Source organism: Triturus cristatus, chromosome 3_2 (assembly GCF_964204655.1).
Source record: "Triturus cristatus chromosome 3_2, aTriCri1.1, whole genome shotgun sequence".
NCBI lineage: Eukaryota > Metazoa > Chordata > Amphibia > Caudata > Salamandridae > Triturus > Triturus cristatus.
The window spans coordinates 602,788,129-602,810,299 of NC_140584.1; the positions used below are offsets into that span (position 1 = coordinate 602,788,129).

The 22,171-nt window shown below is 44.2% G+C and overlaps 1 protein-coding gene and 1 pseudogene across 8 annotated transcripts in view; one reads left to right on the top strand and one right to left on the bottom strand.

Annotated features, from left to right (window-relative positions):
- ADGRB2 (adhesion G protein-coupled receptor B2) overlaps positions 1–22,171 on the top strand; it is a 1,096,893-nt gene that overhangs the window by 345,176 nt on the left and 729,546 nt on the right. The gene's annotated exons all lie outside the window — the stretch shown is intronic.
- The window catches only part of LOC146857809 (uncharacterized), a 31,961-nt pseudogene continuing 28,161 nt past the window's right edge, over positions 18,372–22,171 (bottom strand).

The following is a 22,171-nucleotide window of genomic DNA, read 5'->3' on the forward strand; positions in this document are numbered from 1 at the left end:
GGTTTTCAGACTACCATCATATCTACGGAGCTCCTTCATAAGGCTTGAATGTGGTCTGGAGGGCCAAACATGGGCAAGCATGGCGTCCTTTGTAAACAACTACTACAGGGTAAAAAAAAAGCCCCACCTAACACCATGAAACTGTTCTCCAGAACACCTTCACCCAAGAACCCATGGTCATTACAGCTTCAAATAACAATTGCCACCCTTCAAATCAATCAGACGGTATTAAACAGTTTACAGCGTTCTTGAGCCAATGTTAAAGCAAAGCTGAAAAAACAAACAAATATTGTCAATGGCAAGAGATATGGGGAAACCTAGTAAATCAATGTTACTATCAGTGGTGGGGCAATCGTATGCCAATGCTCAGCCAGACTGACTCAGACCCCAACCTTATCTTAGCTGTGCACTTCTGAAAGCATGCCATAAATCAATAATGTTTGCAAGCCTTATGGGACTGCAATCTAAAAAGGTAAACCCCAGGTGGCAGTCACTCACTAAAACGTCAAACTGCAGACTTTGTGATTCCATGTGTGAATCTTTTAATCCTTTATTATGCGGTTACCTTGCACTCTTCAAACCACAGAAAACACTATTAAAACCACTACTTTTTGCCTACGGCATAAGAACAAAAATACAATAGGTCTCGCAGTTGCGAGAGTTTGAGCTATTGGCAATGCTTTTTATTTATATGTTTGAAAACTTGCAAGCGGTGCATAAACATGCACTATGTAGGTTTTCTGAACACAAATAAAATGCATGGTCATATACAATGTCAATAGCTCAAACTGTTGCAAATGCGAGACCTCCTGCATTGGAAATGCTTATTATGCAAAGGCATGAGATACCTGACTAACTCACAATTGCAACAGCGTTTTTTTGACGCTGTCCAGTGGGCTTATATGCTGTGTTTGGCAATGGTCCAGTCCATTCCCAGTTATAACATTCAAGTCAGCCCTTTCATCCTTGTATGCCTCTGTTGCTCCTGTAAAAGCAACTGTGAATGTGTATAAAAGCTGCAGTTTGAGTGTCTGATATCGGCACCAGAGGAAGAGATACAATTACACATGGTGTCCGGGGCACAAGAATATAGGAGCTGAGCTGAATCGCTTCCATCTATTTACAGTTAGCTGCCTTTACAGAAGCTCAAGGAGGCAGTAATTTGACCCGGAAACCAGGGGTGAACCTGGGTGCCTGCAGCCCTTTGGAGTGAAAGAAAAGCTTTTCAGGCTGCTCACATTTGTAGTTTACGGAAGGAAAAGGAAATACAGCAATATGCGCACAAGACCGCACGGTGTCTGCAGCGCTTTCAAGCAAACTATTGTAGGATGCGGGGGAGCAGTAACAGCTAAAATGGGGCGGCAAGCAACTTCATATACTTTTACAGAGTGCTGCAAAATGCAAATATTGGAAAATAACTACTAAAGCGTCCAGCCAGTTACAGTTTGGGGGAGCTCTGAGGGGGACATAAAAGCATTGGGTGTCTTCCGACACCGGGATCTGAGACTGAAAATGCAGCTTTTCTAAACATTCACAGTTGCTTCAATGGGAGCGCACTATTACACATGATGTCGGGGGCACAAACATATAGAAGTGAAGCAAAAAAGTTTCAGTCTATTTACAGTTGCCTTTACAGAAACTGAAGGAGCAACACAAACGTGACCAAAACAACATTGGATTGAAAGTGAAGTTTCTCAAGCTGCTCACATTATAAAGAAAGCGAAAAGAAATACTGGAATGTCCGCCTAAGACCACACAACGTGTCTGCAGCGCTTTGAAGGAACAGAAGATGGGAGGGTGGGAGGCAGGGGACAGCAAGAAACTACAGGTTATACATCTTGATCTTGAAGGTAGCCTAACACTCAGGAAGCCTCAATTTTTACATACGCTTGCATTAATATTTTTTCAGTTCAGACTTCACCCTTTCATCTGAAATGCTTCAAACGACTCTTCATGTCGTTGATGAAAACAGCGATGTCTTGGAGATAGATCCCACCGTTCCTAGGCCCCCACAGACACACATGAGAACTGCAGACTGGAACCTTGGTGCTTCCAGAAAAAACACACAGACAACACGCACTCATTTTGCATAAAGTGTAACTTGAGAAAAGGGGCGTTTGTTTATGCAATAACAAGTAGTCATTTCTCTGAAGTATTTACATTTTAAACAAGTTTGGACTATTGGCTTTGTCAATCGTTGTTAGTTGCATAAGATAAATTAGCAGTAACTGTGGCTTGTATATAATATTGAAAAAGCATCCACTTGAAGCCCTAGTGACACCACGACAATGTTACTGCTCCTGAGTTTCAAAAAGAGGCACAAGAATCCAGAGCAGACATGGCGAGTAAGTTGGCTGAAGAGGTGGGGGTGGCAAATGGTGTTCACGGGCGCTTTGATGTCCTCAGTGGCCGCGCGGCTCACTGAAAACATCAAAGCGCCCGCGAAATGTAAGTGATCGCAATCGCAATCACACTTCAAAGCGCGGCTGTGTGACAGGCGAAAGTGAAAGACGAGTGCTTTCAGGCTGCCAAATGGTGCGCGCGCCCGGCACACATGCACAGTAGTTGGCGGCCTGAAAGCACTCGTTTGCACTTCCAAAAGTGCTTACTATAAGTCTCGCCAGAACAGCGCTAAAGCGCTGTCTCAGGCGAGACCTAAAGACACAGACTTTCTGCTGCATGGGTTAAGAAAGGGTCTTCAGTCTAAGGAGCTGCTGGTGTTGATATCTCTGCTCCCACTGGTTTGCAATCAGATACAATCCTCTAAAGTCGGTGTCGCTGAGATCTCCACAACAAGTCTAGGCCTCTAGGAAACTTCATTAGGATTTTATCTAAGCCCATGGCTTATCCCACAGATATCAAAGGTCTTGAAGCCTACAAGTTGGTGCTGAAGATATTCTTCTCCTGTGTCCTAACTCTTATTTTCACCCTCTACTAACTGGTGACTGGCTTGGAAGTTGCTTCTGAAAGCTAATAATAAAGAGATTTTTATGTCTGGCATCTTTATAAGGGACTGATGTTATATTTATTTATAGAGTGCTGGAAATACCTATAAATATGTCCTGGCGCTAAGAACGGATTTGAATGCACTAGAACCAATTGCATTACTTAGGAAAGAGGCATGTTTTCCAGGCTTGTATGAAAATTAAGATGGTTGTCCGATAGCCAAATGTAAGATAAGAATGAATTCCAAAGACGACTAGCTTGAAGTGGAAAAGATCTTCCTCCAATACGAACTCATTTGAATGTGGGCACATATAGTAATATAGTGGCCTGATTGCTGCTTACTGGGCTATGCTCCTACGCTCACCAGCCACAATATTTAATTAGAGACTCAGAGTTCAACAGCACACACAGTGGCCTAAATAAACAGAACCTCCAGCCAGTGCTTAGTCTTGTGAACAGACACATCACTTTACTCTCACTACAACACAATAATGCACAAACGCTATTACATGGCATCTGCAAAAAGGAAAGAATCATGTTTCACTAACCAGTGGGTGTTTTACTTCCTGGGGGTTTGCAAGCACAATTGGAAAATAACCAGGCTGTTGCAAATCGCTCTTCTACTCTTCAATTACAAGTGTATTAGGTGCACCCAAATCAGTGATCTATCTAGTTAGTCTCTTAAATATTTGATCTCTCTTGTTGTATAATCTTTCTTCCAGCTCCCTTGTGCTGGCTCTTGTGGCCAGAGGAGATCTGTGTTACTTAGATCACTGGAAGGAGACATGCAGGACTGGTACTTTGGCTGGTCAAGGTAGGCGCTTCACATGGTTGCTTATGCTTGACCATGCCCCCTTCGGGTGGGAGCCAAGAATTGTTATATAAAGTTTAATGGATGCATACATATTTATGTTTGTTTGCCTTTAGCTGCGTCACGAGAGCTAATATTCTGTTAACTTCTCGCATGTCAATCAATCAATCAATCAAAGGCATTTATAACGCGCACTACTCACCCGGAGGGTCTCAAGGCGCTTGGGGGGGGGGGGGGGGGGGGGTTCCGCTACTGCTCGAACAGCCAGGTCTTGAGCTTCTTCCTGAAGGAGAGGTGGTCTTGGGTCAGGCGTAGGTCGGGAGGGAGGGAGTTCCAGGTCTTGGCGGCCAGGTGGGAGAAGGACCTTCCTCCTGTTGTCGCTCTTCGGATGCGGGGGACGGCGGCGAGGGCGTGACTGGTCGATTGGAGATGGCGTTTGGGAGCGTAGAAGTTGAGGCGGCTGTTGAGGTAACTCGGGCCTTGGTTGTGTAGGGCTTTGTGTGCGTGGGTGAGGAGCCGGAAGGTAATTCTCTTGTTGACCGGGAGCCAGTGCAGGTCTCTCAGGTGTCTGGAGATGTGGCTGTGTCTGGGGATGTCGAGGATGAGTCTCGCTGAGGCGTTCTGGATCCGCTGGAGTCTCTTCTGGAGCTTGGCGGTGGTTCCGGCGTAGAGGGCGTTGCCGTAGTCCAGACGGCTGGTGACGAGGGCCTGGGTGACCGTCTTCCTGGTTTCGGTGGGGATCCACCGGAAGATCTTACGTAGCATGCGCAGAATGTTGAAACAAGATGAGGAGACGGCGTTGACTTGTCTGGTCATGGAGAGGGAGGAGTCCAGGATGAAGCCCAGGTTGCGTGCGTGGTCTGTCGGTTTGGGTGCGGTGCCCAGGGCGGGGGGCCACCAGGAGTCGTCCCAGGCGGAGGGCGAGGAGCCCAGGATGAGGACTTCCGTCTTGTCTGAGTTCAGTTTCAAGCGGCTGGTCGTCATCCATTCGGCTACGTCTTTCATCCCTTGGTGTAGGTTGGCTCTGGCGGTGGCGGGGTCGTTGGTGAGGGAGAGGATCAGCTGTGTGTCGTCGGCATAGGAGATGATGTTGAGGTTGTGTTGGCGTGCGATGGCCGCAAGGGGGCTCATGTAGACATTGAAGAGGGTGGGGCTGAGCGAGGAGCCTTGGGGAACGCCGCAGATGACTTCTGTTGCTGCAGATCTGAACGGGGGTAGGCGAACTCTCTGTGTCCTTCCAACGAGGAAGGAGATGATCCAATCCAGTGCCTTCTCCTGGATTCCGACGTTGTTGAGGCGCTGCACTAGGGTGCGGTGGCAGACAGTGTCGAATGCCACGGAGATGTCTAGGAGGATGAGGGCCGCTGTTTCTCCGTTGTCCAGCAGGGCTCGGATGTCATCGGTGGCAGCGATGAGGGCGGTTTCGGTGCTGTGGTTGGCCCGGAAGCCAGACTGTGAGGGGTCGAGGGATCCGTTCGTCTCGAGGAAGGCGGCCAGCTGCTTGTTGACTGTCTTCTCGATGACTTTGGCTGGAAACGGGAGGAGCGAGATGGGGCGGTAGTTCTTGAGTTCGGTGGGGTCCGCTGTTGGTTTCTTTAGTAGAGCGCTTAGATCGGCGTGCTTCCAGCTCTCCGGGAAGGTGGCGGTGTCGAAGGAGGTGTTGATGATGTCCCGCAGGTGGGGTGTGATGACAGCGTCGGCCTTGTTGAAGACGTGGTGAGGGCAGGTGTCGGTTGGGGATCCGGAGTGGATGGAGTTCATCGTGCGGATGGTGACTTCGGTGTTGATCGGTGTCCAGGCGCTGAGGGTGGTGGTGGGGGGCGTTGGTGCGGTCGTGGGGGGCGTTGTTTGTGTGCTGAAGCTGTTGTGTATGTCAGCGATCTTGTTGTGGAAGTACGAGGCGAGGGAGTTGCAGAGGTCTTGCGATGGGGTGATGTCGTTGTTTCCGGCGTTGGGGTTGGAGAGCTCTTTCACAATGTTGAAGAGTTCCTTGCTGTTGTGTGCGTTGTTGTCCAGGCGGTCCTTGAATGCTGTTTTCTTGGTGGCGTGGATCAGTTGATGGTGCTTTCGGGTGGCGAGCTTGAGGGTAGTCATGTTGTCCGGTGTTGGGTCTCTTCTCCAGGCTTTCTCGAGGGCATGTCCATGTCATACGTACAACAATGGTCTTGTGTTTGCATCTGGGACACTTGTCTGGGTAAATCTTGTGTAATTTAGTAGGTGCCATAAAAGTACAGTGAAGAAGGTTAGAGTGTACCAATTTAAATCACGCATTACTGGGTCCCCCAGACCAGCATGTGGGTCTTCTTTCAGTCTGTATCCATCAGTGGTATGTCTGCATTTCATAGCTGTTGTACTTTCAATTTGGTTTTATATCTGTCATTTTACAGTGCTTTATAAGTTTGTGTGATAGTCCTGGTCCCATTTCCAGCAGCACATTGAGCATTGCTGAAGTAGTTGGGGTGGTCAGGAGCTCCAATCAGATCTATCTGGCTATCAAAGCTAATATTGCAAATTGTAAAAACGGCCCAGCTTATTCCAAAGAGGTTATGCAAGCCCTCAAATGAGATAGACTCATCACTTGTGTACAAAACTCCCAAAGTACGATAGCCTCCATCCCTCGGGCTCTGATCCTATTTTTATGTTTAAGGATTGCAGATCACCAAATCTCCAGAGATCTGGAGAAGGATGCTCATCAGAACTTCTCTTAAATGCAGCCTCTCAGCGGAGCCCCCTTCCTGCATATAATGTGGGGGTAGTTAATGGGAACATGTCCACCTTGCACCAAGAGTATTTACAATATCTCCCAATCAAGAGTCCTATTGAACGATCTTAGCTTTATCCTCACACCACTTTGCCGCATGCTGTATTTGTGCAAAAATATAATTTAATTTAAAAGGTGGATCTATTTTTAGGATTTCTCTTGTCCACCCATACAAGTGAGATCTTGGCTTCAAAAGATTAATCATTTGTATATTTAGACCAATAATTTACAAAGCATATGTGGAGCTGCTTTCAAGGACAACATTTCCAAAATATTGAAATCTGGACGTGAGAGCTTTTTCTTCTTTTACCTGTTTAACTAGCTATTGATCCATGAGTCTGATTGATTTGATAGGCCGTCTATGAAGATGATCCCTTCTCGAAGATTTGGAGTAAGATGTTTATTAAGTATAAACATATAAACACCCACCAGTGAGGAGAACAGAGCACCTCAAGCTCCGGTCAGCTCAAGATCATTTCAAGTCCGTAACATTCTAAAAGCTCACCTAGCAACACAATATTCTACATTCCACTAAAGCCACGTATGCAAATGACATATACAGAATTCCACTCAACATGTCTCTTTTTTTTTTTTGAAAGGCAAAAGAAAAGAAAAGAGAAAGAGAAGAAGAAAAAGAGAAAGGAAAACAAAGAAAAAATTAACAAAATAGGAAAATGTACTCTGAAATAAAATCTTATAATCTCTTGGGTAATTTAATAACCCTTTTCAAATGAGCCTCAGATTCAAAACTTTCTAGTACAGAATCCTTAAAGCAAGGAACATCATGAACACGAAAAGTAGGAGTCTCAATTAACATCAGAATTAGATGACCCTGAAAACAAATTTGCATTACAGTCAGAAGTCGTACTGACCACTTGGGTACCAACTTCAGAGTGTCTCACACTTGGAAAAATAGCTCCACATTTCTCCTTTAAAACATTCAATTCAAAAAAGGAATCATTAGAATTTAACTCACTAAACATTTTCTCCTGACCAGGTTTTAGTACAACTGTAGAACTTTTTTTCCACCACCCTCTTTTATGTAAGAAAACAGCACTGCCAGAACCTTTGATGACCTGTACAGGTGCAGAAAACTTAGAGGTACCTTTACGTTATAAACCAGGCTTTATGATGCTTACCCAGGCACCAGCAAAAATCATTTTGGATTTGGTTCTATGTAAATCATCGTGATATTCTTTGTTTTTTAAAGTAGCTTCATCAAAACTTTTCTTAACTTTGTCTTCTACATCTTCAAAATCTTTCTGAACAGTAGTATCAAAACAAGGAGATAAAAGAGTACAACTCTCTCTCACTCTCATCAAGTAATAGGGAGATACACCAGTGACAGAGTGTGGTGTGGTATGATAGGACCAAAGCTTGTCTTTAAGAAAACTAAAAACATTCTTTTTGCTCTCAAGAGCAGCTTGAATGCCATCCTTAACGAATATGTTGGCCCTTTCCACTTGACTGTTTGCTTTTGGACAATATAAAGGATCCCTTTCAGCCTGAATACCACATTTTCTAAGGAATTGTGCCATTTTAGATTAAATAAATTGAACTTCATTGTCCGACATAAGTAATTTGGGAAAACCTTCAATTCAGAAAACATTTTTTTTTTTAAATTAATAACTTCATCAGTGTTAGGATCTTCAACAAAGGAATGATAGATACATTTAGAAAAATTGTCCACCAGCACAATCAAAAATCTGTGCTGTCTGACTAAAATTTGGTAAGGCCCTGAGAAATCAATGGATACTTTCTCCTAAGGTCTCTTAGGACTCTCCTGCAGACCAACAGGTTCACATGAAACTCTCCAATGTTTATCCGACTGCACATATACAGCACAAGCATCAACAAATCTTTCAACAGAGGCATCCATTCCAGGCCACGTAAAATGTTGTTTGAGAGATCTTTTGGTGCTCGATACACAAGGATGGCTAATTCAATAAGCTTAGATCTAAAACCCATCTGGGGAATAAATATATTATGTCTGACCAGTATGCCATTCTCAATACTGAGTTCACTAGACACCTACGCATAGCTCTGCAATCCCGCCTCAAGATTTCTAGTAGGAGGCCACCCATGAACAAGAAACTGCTTGACTTTACTCAACAAAATATCCTCTTCTGAAAACTCGATCCACTCGGTTTCAGAAATCTTGCCATCACAATTGTGTAAAATATCCACCAGATCAACTACACACTCATGCTGATCGAAATTACTTTCCTCACTCAAACATTTGAACGGCAGCCTAGATAAGCAATCAGCTGTAATATTTCTTCCTCCAGAGACGTGCTGAATTTCAAAATTGAACTCTTGTAACCTAGCAATGAGTCATATAAGTCTTGAAGAAGCTTTCCCAGATCGCACATGTACACTAATGGCTTGTGATAATTGACCAAATTAAAAGGTCTCCCCCATTGAATTTTTTTTAATTTTTCAACAGCACAGATGCATGCAAGCGCTTCTCTCTCAATGGTACTTTAATGTAACTCAGCACCCCTTAATGCTCTAGAAATAAAAGATATCGTTTTTTTCTTTCCCATCCACAAACTGATTAAAAACAGCATCCAATCCAATGGAGCTGGCATCACCAGTTACAACAGACTTACCATTAGGATCAAAAGTTTTTAGTGCAGGTGCCTGCAAAATGAGTGCTTTGACTTTCTCAAAGGCTGTATTGTGTTCCTCCGTCCACACAAAAGATACACCTTTCCTAAGAAGTTGCCTCTAAGGTTCAACAACAACAGCATATTCATGCACAAATCTGGCATAATACTCTCCAAGTCCCAAAAAGGACCTGAGAGTCCTTGTCATAAGGTTTGATTGTGTTGTTCAAAGCGCTGATTAAATCAACTTTAGGAGAAATGCCCTCACAAGAACTTTTGTGCCACAAATAATCAATTTCTTTCACAAAAAATCGGCATTTCTCTTTGCTAACAGTCATTCCTCTGCTTTCTAACTTGGTAAGGACATTATCCAATATCTTATCATGTTCCTCATGGGACTTTGCGAAAATGAGGATGTCATCCTGGAAGACTTGTACTCCCACTAGCTCCTGAAACAAAACATCAACCAATGTTTGAAAAACGCTAGCCGCAAAGGCTAGTCCGAATGACATTCTGAAGAATCTATACACTCCAAAGGGAATTACAAAAGCTGTCAAATCTCTAGAATCTTTATTCAAGATAACCTGATGGTACGCTTACTTGAGATCGATTATAGAAAAATATTTAGCATCATTGACAGCCATGAGTTATTCTTGTATCCTAGGTAGCGGGTGACTGTCAATAATAATATTTTTACTAAGCGATCTCAAGTCCACACACAACCGTATATCGCCATTTTTTTAAGTGCAATTACAATAGCTGAAACCCATTTTGAACTGTTAGTGGTTTCACTTATTCCTTTCAGCACACAAGGTATCCAGATGTTCTTTAAGTTTTTGACAAACCCTCTAATTGTACCATACTTACTTTGTGTTGGACAGGTGTGGCACCTTTTTTTAATTTAATGTGATGAGCAAAACCCTTCACTTGTCCAACTTTATCTGTAAAAACAGCATTATGTTTTGCTATAACAACATCAGTACTGTAATTTTGGGTTTCAATCTGATTCACTGAAATATCTCATAATGCGATAGGACAATCCGTACCAGGACACAAAATTATACCTAGTTTGCCTAGATCATACCATCCAATAATGTTCTTCCCATTGACTGCAACATAAATGTTCATGAAAATATTACGCCCCTGAAAATTTAAATTGTCTTAAAAAAAACATTTCAATGTCAAAATTGCCAAACGCCTTAAGATTGACATCTGTGACTTTAAGTTTTGTATCTTCAATTTTTTCTCAAAAGTAACATCAGAAATGACTGTAATAGGGAAACCGGAGTCTGCCATCACTTCCAAATTGATATCCCCAATGTGCAATTCCCCTAAAGGTGCCTTGAGCCCAATACTCACAACATTTACATTAATCATAGGATCATACAAAGTGATAATCATATTCTCTAGATTGTTATTCACTCCAGTGACAGAATTCACACTTACATTTGCACCACTCCTCATTTTCCTGCATACACTTTGGAAATGACCAACTGGATTGCATTTGGTGCATTTTCTTCTGATAGCTGGGTATTCTGTGCTATTCGCATGACTGGAATTTGGATCTGCATTTATAACAAGGTTTGACAGGCCTAACAACACTATTCGATTTAACCATTTTCTTTCCAACTTGGATTGCACACACCGGATTGTTGATAACACCTTCATCAGATGATAGCACTTTAGATGACTGAATGGATCTTTCTATGCCCTTGGCTATATCTAAAACTTAATTTAACGTGGAATTGCGACAGGCTAATAACCTTTCTTGTATTTGTTTAGATTCGCAATTAAAAAGAAATTGGTCCCTTATTCATATGTCTACATTAGACTCAAACTCGCAATTAGCAGCAAGTACTCTTAATGCTGCTACATACTGTTCAACAGTTTCATCCACAAATTGCTTCCTCTTATGAAACGCATGACATTCAATTAAAACATTAGGTTCTTCGGTGAATTGTTTTTCTAATCTAGCAACAGCTTCTTTAAAAATATCCCAAGAGTCACCTGCAGCCGCTCGTGCTGCAATAGCAGGTTAATTTTCAAATATTTCAATAGCCGCTGAAACTAAATAAGTGAATAAAAGCGCATGTTTACTCTCAGCACAAAACTTTTTTCCATCAATGGCAACGGTGAAGTTCTCAAAAGTTTTATACCATTTTTTCCAGATCAATGTTGTTTTCCTGGGTACAGCTAAGAATATTGATGGATGATTGCGTACTTGTGATGTAGCCATGACAGTTTAGCTGAAATAAAACTGGTTAGTAAATCATAAATTTAGGATATGTAAAGCTCCTAGGTATAATACACATAGAATACAAGTTAAGGGGCAAGTGTAAGTATATTTTCAAAGTGTGCGCATCACTGGTACAAACACGCACTAATGATGAAATCTGCGCATCACTTGTATTAAATAATACACACACGATCCAATTGTTTGTACTCCTGAGTGTAAATTAAGCACAATACCTTGAACTCGTTGGCCGCCATATGCAGCATAAATGTAGAAACAATAAATTGCCTTGGAAAAGTTTGAAGTGTGTGTATCACTGATACACTGCATGTTATGATGCGAAATGAGTTGCTGTAGGAAAGCAGATACGAACGAGAAATAGACCAAATAAAAATGCTGCCACGTACAACGTCACAGACGTGATGTTTTTATTTCCAAGAGGAATTTGACCTTGTTGAGGTGACGCGTGACGTGAATTGAACGGCTGCAGAAACAGAAGCAGCAGGAGCCTTGCAAGTATTGACGCGGTTATAGAACTTCCATCGCATGCATGTACAGCATAGACGGCACAAGTCAGTCATCAGAGCTCGCGCACAAGAAGCCACTCCAACTGCCAACCGTCACAGCCGACGATTATGGTAAGAACAGTACCTTAACTGTTGATCATTGATGAGAAAACCGCAGCGGTTCGTGTAGCGTAATACGTGAAAGCGGGTTAAGAGCCAAAAAAAACAAAAACAATCCGCTCGATAAATGGTATGTAGAGAGTCTGTCTCGGGTTCTTCCTTCACAGTGGGTGTAATCCCAGTTGCGCCAATGTAAAAATGAGTCCTTCTCTAAGATTTGGAGTAAGGTGTTTATTAAGTATAAACAAATAAAAACCCACCAGTGAGGAGAACAAAGCACCTCCAGCACCGGTCAGCACAAGATAATTTTAAGTCCGTAACATTCTAAAAGCTCACCTAGCAACACAATATTCTACATTCCACTAAAGACACGTATGCAAATGATATATACAGAACTCCATTCAACACTGCCCTTTACAAAAACATTTTTTTCATCCACCATTCTGCGATACTAAGGATCCACAGGTATTTGCAGAATGCTATGTGGTAGAAACAAAATAAGGTATTGGGACATCCTTCCAACCATTGGACAGATGAGGGTATAACAGAAGTTCACAATCTTTGCATAAAAATATATATTTTTTTTATTCATGGACAAAGTCAGCACCCTCTATGCGTCATAACCGTAAGTCACTTTGCTTTAGTAAGGGGTGTGTGTGTCTTTATGTGTGTCTGTCTGTCAGTCGCTCGTGCCTCTGTGTATGTACAAGAAAGCTTTGGCTTCTGCTGCCCGTCCAGTGTTCATGTACTGGGTGTGACTGAAGCTTGCATAAGTGCTGTCTGTTCTTCACATGTTTTGTATTTGTAAGGAAGCTTGCACTGCACCTATTCTATATGTTGCTCATGGTTTTGCTGTTGTGAGTGTTTCAGTGCTTGTTTCACTACATAAAAGCCAAAGGTATTAGCAGTAAATCCAGGAACTCCGGAATCACAGCTGACCGTTCTCTGCCCTCATGGACATACATTCAAAACATAACATTAAAGAAAATAAACATGCGGTGTGACTCTGAGACGTGAGAGCAAATACACAAAGCAGGTCGCGAGTCAACCTCGAGTCTTACCGCCATACACTACTTCACCTTACCTCTCAACAAAACAAAAGTAAGGGGAAAAAGGTAGTAAACATAAAGAACATTAAAACATTACATATTCTTTACATTTGTTGGGCATCTTAGTTTCATGAGACCTAGTACAAGGATTAGTCACTTTGAACCTCATTGACATGTGGCGTGGACACTTCATTACCCATTGCAGGTTGTCCCCTTTGCGTCCAATCCAAGTCTGACCCAGTACATTTCCTATGATTGATAATATCCAACTTGTTTGCCATGGCTGTTTGCTCAACTTCCTTAATCACCATTTTCCCTCTCTCTACCAAACCATTGGACGGTGGTGATTTTCTAACATATGAAATCAATAAGCCCACTTTATTGAACGTTTGCCTGGTTGAGCCAAAAAAAGAGGAGGCTGTGTAATTTGTTGCAGTGTGGCCATGATAACTCACTGACAATGTATACGTTTCTTTCAGTGTAGGTAGTAGAAGAAATAAAATGAACATGCCACTCACCACAATTGCCAAAGTCCTGTGATAAAGACAAAGTCTTGTAAAGGTGTATTCAAGGTGCTGTGGGAGTCGGTAGCACCAGTAGCTGGAAAGAAGTTTTCAAATATTTGCGTCCTGAATATGAAGCATACAGCATAAAGCCAGCGTAATGCTGACTGGAGCAGCAAAGCGGGCCCAATCAAAGATGGCCGCTGCTTATGATGTCCCTGGGGCTTGTTACACGTTGCTAATCAACCTCAACTCTTTACCTCCGTATGCTGAAGTGGCTGCTGGGGTGCTAACGGGAAGCGTGGGCGTGACCTGGCAGGTCAGTGGTAAAGAAGTATCGGGACTGCGCTGTAGATGGAGGCATATGAAGAAGAAGCAGTCGGGACGGAGGAAATGTAGAAAATGAAGGAAATCCAAGCGCCGGGGGATGTCGGTGCGTGATAGGAGATCCTCGACATTTTAGGTAGGTTTTAACAGGATTTATTACAAGTTGCAATGTCACCCACAACGGCAGCGACCGGACAGCAGTGAAAACAACAACTACTGGCCTAGTCAGTTGGAATCACAGCTGACTGCTCTCCACCCGCACGGGCATACATTTAAAACATAACATTAATAAAAATAAACACGTGGTGTGACTCGGAGGCCAAATACACAAGGCAGGTTGCGACTGAGTCACCCGTGAGTCACACTGCCGTACACTACAGTATTGTAACCCTGGGCGTAGTTTGCGAAGTAGCGCTACGTGTAGCTACGCAAAGTGCACATCGCACTACACGAGCTACGTGTAGCTTCGCAAACTGCGTAGTGCACAGTGCAAGATGCTGTTCGCACTGACTGCACAGTGACGGATGCTTGTCCGCACTGTGCAATCAGTGCAAACTGCATCTTGCACGGTTTTCTACCGCTCAAGTAGATTTCTACTTGAGCGGCAGCTTTCTCAATGCGGACTGGTAGTTTCGCAATGAGAAACCTGCCGTTCCCGCGTTGAGAAGCTCGCTGGGAGGTTTATTTTCCACACTCGCGATAGGCAACTTGAAGCGAACGAGGAAAAAGTCTCGCCGGGATGTCATTTTGCTTGCTTGCGGTCGCCAACTTGACGTTGAGGACCGCGAGAAAGCAAAAAAAGACCGCTTCACTACGCTACGCGTGTTTGCACTGTGCTACGTGCAATTCGCGTAGTGCGAAGTAGCGCAATCTTTGCAAACTACGCTAGCGTAGCATAGTGCTTTGCCCAGGCTTACAGTATTGCCATTGTCACTTCTTGTTTTCCAGACTGCCACACTTTACTTCTCCCACTGTTTTCCTCAAACCACTCCCCTTTCACAAAATACAGGCAGCTTCTATTTGGCTTCCAACACTCACTATACAGTCACTACACCTTTTTACCTCTCACTCTTCTCACAAGGGGTTATTATTTCCCATCACCTTTTCAATGCTGTTCATGCAGAGAAGAAATTTAGCCTGTTTGCAGTTGTTTTGTGAAAGGAAACTTTGCCTTGGTAACAGGAACAAGCACAAGCTTAGAACTGTTCCGTTCTGTGCATAACACTTTGCTTCTCATGTGAAACCTAGATTGTGGGGAAGGTAGAGGGGGAGAACTGTTTTTGGAGAGATTGGCCGGTTGTCTCAAGAGAGTACTCCTCCTATGAAGAAGCTTACTGTTTTCCTGGTGCCTCTGCATCATGTAATTTAGAGGCTCGCAGTGACCCCATAATCATGTACTGTCTCATAGTGGATGGTTGCCTAGACAACAAGATGTACGCAGCACTACCTAATGCAACGAGAAGTTAGAATAAAGAATGTAGGAATCTTCTGATCACAGTATTGTAGTCTTCCGACAAAATGCGGGGGCAGAAACTGACATTTTGTTCTGTTCTTTTCTTCTTATAAATGTGAAAGCATACACAAGCACACAGAATTGACTCAGTAAGCTATCGGTGGTGTGTTTTATGGGCTCTTTACGAACACAGTTATTTGTTTGAACTGTATAGCACTGTTTAGTTTTAACTTGGTATCAAGGTAGCACCAGAATAAACACATATTTGTACCTTGGCAACCAATTTTAAATCACCACTTTTCTATCACTTGCACTGCATACATCACCCACTATTATCACTATTGTGGCTCCCTCGACTCGGAAAGATATCAATTTGACACATTTGGGACATCCACTGAACCAATATCTACATCAATCTGGTAGAAGATGGTTCCTTGGTCAAGTTCCCAGGTTCCCAAATGATGAAGCGAGCCACTTGTTGTGGGTGATGGGAATCCTGCTCATGCATACACACACTTATGGACACACTGTGCACTTAGTTGACACTAGCAACACCTTGATCAATATTTGTAGAGTGGTTACGTTACAGTTACTAAACTTTCCTTTGACTCTCAGTTCTCCTTTTTGTATACATGTGTTTTATGGGCTCACCATCATCCTAAGAGAGGGCCAACAACATTATGATTTATTAGTTCATTACAGTCAACGAAAATGATCTCTAAGGTTCCTTCTACAATTGATCGTTGTTGAAGACATTGAAATTCTCGACATTATTAGATGTGAATTGATACTACTTACCAAATGGTGAGTGCCAGCACCCTTAATTTGTACTATCTCTCTAGCCTAGAGGGAGCATAGCTGGTAAGTAGCCTTTTTCCCCACCATCATAAGATGATTGATCGATAACTAATATTACATCTGCTGTGAGCATTTTCAATTGCTCCAGTGTCACATTTGGCCATATTTTGTTGTGACTGTCAAAAGAGAAACTACAGTAGATAGCTTGTATTTTCCAAGACTTTGTCTTAATATTAGCTTTTTGATTGCCATTTTAAGTTTAGTGCTCTTTTTTTATTTGTATACCTAGACATAATTTCTGTTCATTTCTCCTTTCAATGAAATCCATTTTCTCTGAACTATTTTCCTCTTCATCTTCCGGTGCATCTGAAAATATAATTTTGGATGATGGATGACACCCAGTATTTCCCCACTGTGTGTACTCTAGGGGTGGGCGGAATTTGCGAAATTCACTTTCGCAAATTATCGCGAAAATGTTAAAAATCTCCGCAAACACGCGGAAATATCGCGAAGATGCAGAAGTTTTTTTCGCGCCCGTTCGCGGTTTGTTCTGCGTGGTCACGGCTCGCCAACTTACCCATGCGGTTGCTCGCGGGCGCGGCCATCTTGTTTTCACTTGTCTCGCGGTGCATGATCGTGAGAAGAAAGACGTGATCGCGCGACGAATGATGTTGCTGCGGGCGCGAACTGTCGCGAGACAGCGCAAATGGCTACCAACAATCCAACATCTCGTGGAGAACGCGACCGGATCGGGAAAACTTGTCGGCGAACGCGGGGATTCAGGTAAGGCGATCGCGCGCACGCAAGAATGTATTATTTTACAGCGCGAGCAAGCAATAAATTTCCGGTTAAATGCAGATTGCGGAAATTTGGAAATTTTCGCGCTCTCCGCGGAATGCGAAAATGTAAAATTATCGCAATTTCCGCGAGCGGAACGGATTTTTAGCCCAGGCCTAGTGTACTCAGAGGTAAAAACCCGTAAACAAAGTCCATTGTCAGAGAAGATGTGCACAACAAAACCTGCAAACTGTTGCAAAATATTTAACTTACCTCCAAGGGCTGGTCATTCTTAGTCTCTGGCCAGTCTGACTGTCTCTTGCTCCACAAAAGATTTGTGAATGGCTGTTGGCAAAGACAGGTGCAATAATTGTCAAAAACCTTTAAAATGCACCACCTTAGCATTTCTGGACAGCTCACCTGTGTTCACTGTTGTTTCTATGGCTGCTCTTTTATCCTCCCTATTTACTGAAGCATGCATTTGTATTCTTTGGGGGTTACTTTAAACCGCGGCAAGCCTATTAGTGATACGCCTTTGCAGCTTTTGCTTTGCAAGCTTGATTGAATATATACTTTTACTTCGCATGTGTTACATTGCATGCCTTTACAAGGCGGTCCTTACAACCGACCGCGTTGTTACAACGCAGACTATTACATTGCAAGTCATTTCAACGACTTGCTGTAGGGGGCACGCTGGACTTAGGAATAGTATAATTTACTATTCCTACTCCAGTTTGTGCAACAGCAGGAAAGGTGTTCTAAATTCAACACCAGTGCGCCCCCTACAGCATGTCGTTGAAACGACTTGCAATGTAATGGTTCGCGTTGTAACAAAATGGTCGTTGTAAAGGCATGCGATGTAAGGAATGCATTGTTATAGCTGTTTTCCACTTGTTCACTCTGTACATGGCCAAGCACTCTTTTCTTTTACCATTTAATAATCTTATGTGGTATCCTATTGATATTTTGGAGACCTACTATACCATGTTGAGAAAAAGATGGATAGTAGCCATTTTTAGTGTTAGGTTTGAGACAATGTTGCCCAGCCTTTTTTTTACAACAACTTTTAGAACATGATGTGTTCATTAGCTCTTTAACTAAATTTATGAAAAGTGTGACCAGATGTAGAAAAACCATGTGAACAATGTAGCCGGTATCCTAAATAGTTTTTAATTCCAAATTAATTGGTTTTAGATCATATGAGACAATACATTGTATGTTTTTATAATTGTATTTTATTATGTGCTTTATTGATTTAATCTTTTAAATCAAATAAAGTTTTTTGATTGATTAATTGATTGGAGACCTGTGACTTGGCCTTACTAGTTTCTGCACATTTGGAATCCTCTTGCCAGCATTTCCTAGTAACTGAGGCACCTAAACATGATACAGTGAATAATATTCAGGAAAGAGGTTCAAGTATCTCACGTTCTAGGTCCCAGTTAATCTACTTGTAAACATTGATGAGCTCTTTATGATCAGCACCTTTTGTTTTTGCTAATCCATAGTCTTTTACCATGCTGATTGAAACCCTTGCTCTCAGATTGATCTCTATGTTGGTTACTATATGCATTACTGTCTGAATAGGAGCCATGACCATCACCGATGGTTGGTATGAGACTCACAACAACTCTTGTATTGTTTAGAGCTATACCTATACAATTCTTTTGACTTGTCGGGTCTTGAGCCTTCATCAGTCTCTCTGTCCTATCTCCTACTTGGGTTATCCTGTTTATCATCTCTCCGCCCTCTTTCACTCAATTTCTCATCCCACCAGTGAGTGTCAGCATTTATTTGATTTTTTCTGTCTTGTAATCCTTTCGATTTTTATCACCTCTCTGGTCCTTTAACCTGTCATCCTTATCCTCTCTGCTAGACTCCCTGCCATGACTTCTTCCATTTCCTCTGTAGGTGCCTTGGAACTTCGGTGTCCCCCTCCCGGTTTTTTTTTTACTATCTTGGCTTCCCTTTGCTTCTTCTGTGTGGGGCAGTGACTCCTGACATGCAGCTGCATATTTATTGTATCAGGGAGCATAATTTTCCTTTTTTATTTTGGTCTTTTAAAGAGAATTCTCTCCCTGGAACGAGTTTGCTTCTGATGAAAAGCATTATTTTCTCGCTCCAGTTCAGTTGCTTTTCTCTTGCTTCTTCTTGGACTTTTACTTATCTTTGTTTCTGCGCTGGCACTTCATCCTCAGATGCCGTTTTAGAAGAGGAGAGTGGTGGAGTTTTTATCCCACAACCTTACTTTCTCAGTGTTTTTGTTACATCATTAATGTCGTGTGTGTCCTTTGGGGGCCGATAATTTGCCGCATGGTCCAAGCGCAATGTCCATCCTTTCATCTTTATCCCATTAAAATTGTCCATAGCAAGAAAAGTACTCCTTTGATCTTTATAGCATATGAAACAAAATCCTTTGATTTCCCAGTCTTCTGAGGGCGCACAAGAATAATGTTTAAAATGCACCAGTCCACCCCCCCATTTCTCGGTGTGGGGACCCCTCAGGGAGGAGTCCCCTACTCTGGCAGCCAGGGTGCTGCGGCGCGCAGGGCGCATCATTTCTGGGGTGCGAGGAACGAGAGGTATATAGGCTTCCCCCACCCGCTGACATTCCTCTTTTGCGCCCTGGACAAGCCGTCTGGTCGTGCGTTGGTCGGCTTGGTTGCGGTCTTCTTTGCCCCCGCTGGACACACTGTGTCTGCAGCACGCCTCGGGTGTTGTGTACTCGGGACCTAGTGGTGGTCGTCACACGCGGTGAGTTTGGGGGGCAGAGTGTACCTTTGGGGCCTTCCTTCACCCCAGAGCATTTTTGCCAGGGGTGAGTCAGGCCTGCCAGTCGTGTGCTGGGCTCTTAGCCTCGGGCTTGGCTTGGCTGCGTAGGGGGTTTGAGGTGATGCTCGGCCCTCGGTCTGGCGGCGCGTGGAGTGGGCATCGAGGTTCTGCGCCGTCTGGTCAACCTTCTAGTACCGCTCACGCGTCTGGTCAGTGGTTGCCTTTGTTGGTGAGTTCTCCCCTCCCCTTTGTGGGTGCCATAGTCCGCGTGGCACGCTAGCAGGCCCCCTGCCTGGCGCTAGTTTGTTGCGGTGAGTGCCCGGGCATGCCCCCCCCCTCACCTACAGTCCCCGCCTAGGTCGGAGGGTGGGTTTTTGTTGCGTGGGGGGCTGCATGGAGAGGACCCGCGATGTGGTCCTGCACGGCCTTTGTGTCCCCTGGGGTCGTGGTTGCTCGCCGTGGCACTCGCTTTGAAGTTGCTGCCTGCTTTGTTTCCACCTCCTTTTGAGTTGCAAACTGGGTTGGTGGTCGCATCCCATGGTACTGAGATGCGGTTGGCGTCGGGTTAGCTGCGGTAAGTGCGGGCTAATATTCCCCCTGTTGTGTACCCGATGGCTCCGATCCAGTGGTTGCCCGGGGGTGGGTCTTTGGGTTGTCTTGTGTGCCCTGGGATCCCTGACTGTGATGCGACGGGGGTTATATCTTCAGGCCGAGTGGGCGGCTTGGTCCACCCCATAGTGGACTGCTTTGTCCGGTAGCAGAGGCAAAAAGAGCAACGCATGTGGAAGGCCCGCGGCATGATGAGCCCAGGCCCAAAGGGAGGAGACGATTAATAAATACAACTATGCTACGGGCTGTAATGAGGGCGCTGGTGATTTATAATGGTACGGCATTGCAGTATGCATGCGGGTTTCCTTTCCTGTTCGGACACTTACGTAGGTTCTAGCGAGTATGTAAGTTGTCCTGTGCTTGTATTAGGGGTGCGCAGGTTGTCCCTTTCCTTGTTTCCTCACACATCAGCGCGCTCCCGGTGTGGGGCGGCACTGGGGGATGTTGGCCGGTGGGCAGCAGGAGGCAGTGCTTGGCCGGCGGAGGGCAGGCAGTCTGCTGTCAACCCTTAGTACTGTACAGATGTGTTTATTGCTAGTAATCTTGCCCAGGGGGGCCACCAATGTAACCATGTTTGATGTGGTCCTTATTATAGCATTAATAAGGTAGTGGCTCGGGACAAGCTTCATTAGGCACAAGTAGCTCTCATGATTGAAATGATTGAGATCCCATTGAACATGTGCGTCTTAATACTGTACCCTAACTTGATGTGATTCACCACCCTGTGGGATATGCGTGTTATTAGGATACTTTCTGGCAGGTTATCGCGGTGGCCTTACTTGTAAACGCAGTCCATTGCGTCCATTGATTACCCAGAGCATGATCAGTGTTGTGATCATCTAGGCATGTGCACATTTTCGACTCTACCCGACTCTTTTGTGCATTAGTCGGCAGTGTAGTATTTACGCTCTGACTACCTGTTAGTGTTGCCGGGCCATTTCGTTCCATTGCACGCAGTTTCTAAGCACGTTGTGCAATTGGTTCATCTCTGGATGTGATGTCCACATTACACGCCACTGGATGCACCATAAGCTCTGCATGTTCACAGGACTCTGCACCTCGTTGTCTCTCTGCATTGTTCCCTTGGGAAGAGATAGTTCTAATGCTGCTTCACGTCGATGTCATGCTCAGGTGTACGAAATCAATCCAACAGGGGTTGAGATACCACTTTTGATAGGTGTTCAAAGGAGAGTTTTTGTTCTTGTGGCTCTTGTATACCTTAAACACACGTGCCCTTCCTATTCTCTAGATTCCCCTGCTTTGTGGCGCTCGATGGAAGCATGGCGCGTATTTGGAGGGTACAGAGCAGGTTGTCGACAGTAAGAATGGAGTGCCCTGTCTGGGTGGAGGTGCCACTGAGCATGCGGCGGCCTGCAGAGGAGGTGGTCGCGGTTCGCCGGCTGGCGCTGGCCACGAGTGCGAAGGCTTGCTGCGGTGTCCCTGCACACTTTCTAAATGTTTTGCCAGTTGTAGAAATGTGTGTGATGTTCTTGTTGTGTTGCAGGGACTTTGTAGTGCGAAGTTGGACAGGGGGCCGTGACGGTGCAAGGTGGGCAGGTAATTAAGTGTATGATCACGTTTCAAGTTGGCAGTCACCGCGCATGGTGGCTGCAGGTGACCGGTCAAGGACCAATATAGTGCCGGGAGCACAGGGCCAGCTGGTTTGTGCAGTTTAAAGTCCATGGCGATGTCGACATTGTCGCAGAAGGGCCAAGTGGACCGAATGTTTTGGGGGCAGGAAAGAGGCCGGGTCCTCCGGGGGCCATCCTTCATGAATGGTTGAATGGTTTTTGCTCAAGGTCATGCTGGGCAAGGGCTATTGTTGGCGGCGGATCGTCAAGCCTGTCCTTGTCTCAGGTGTGTTGAGTTGAACTGAGAACAAACACGTAAAGCATAT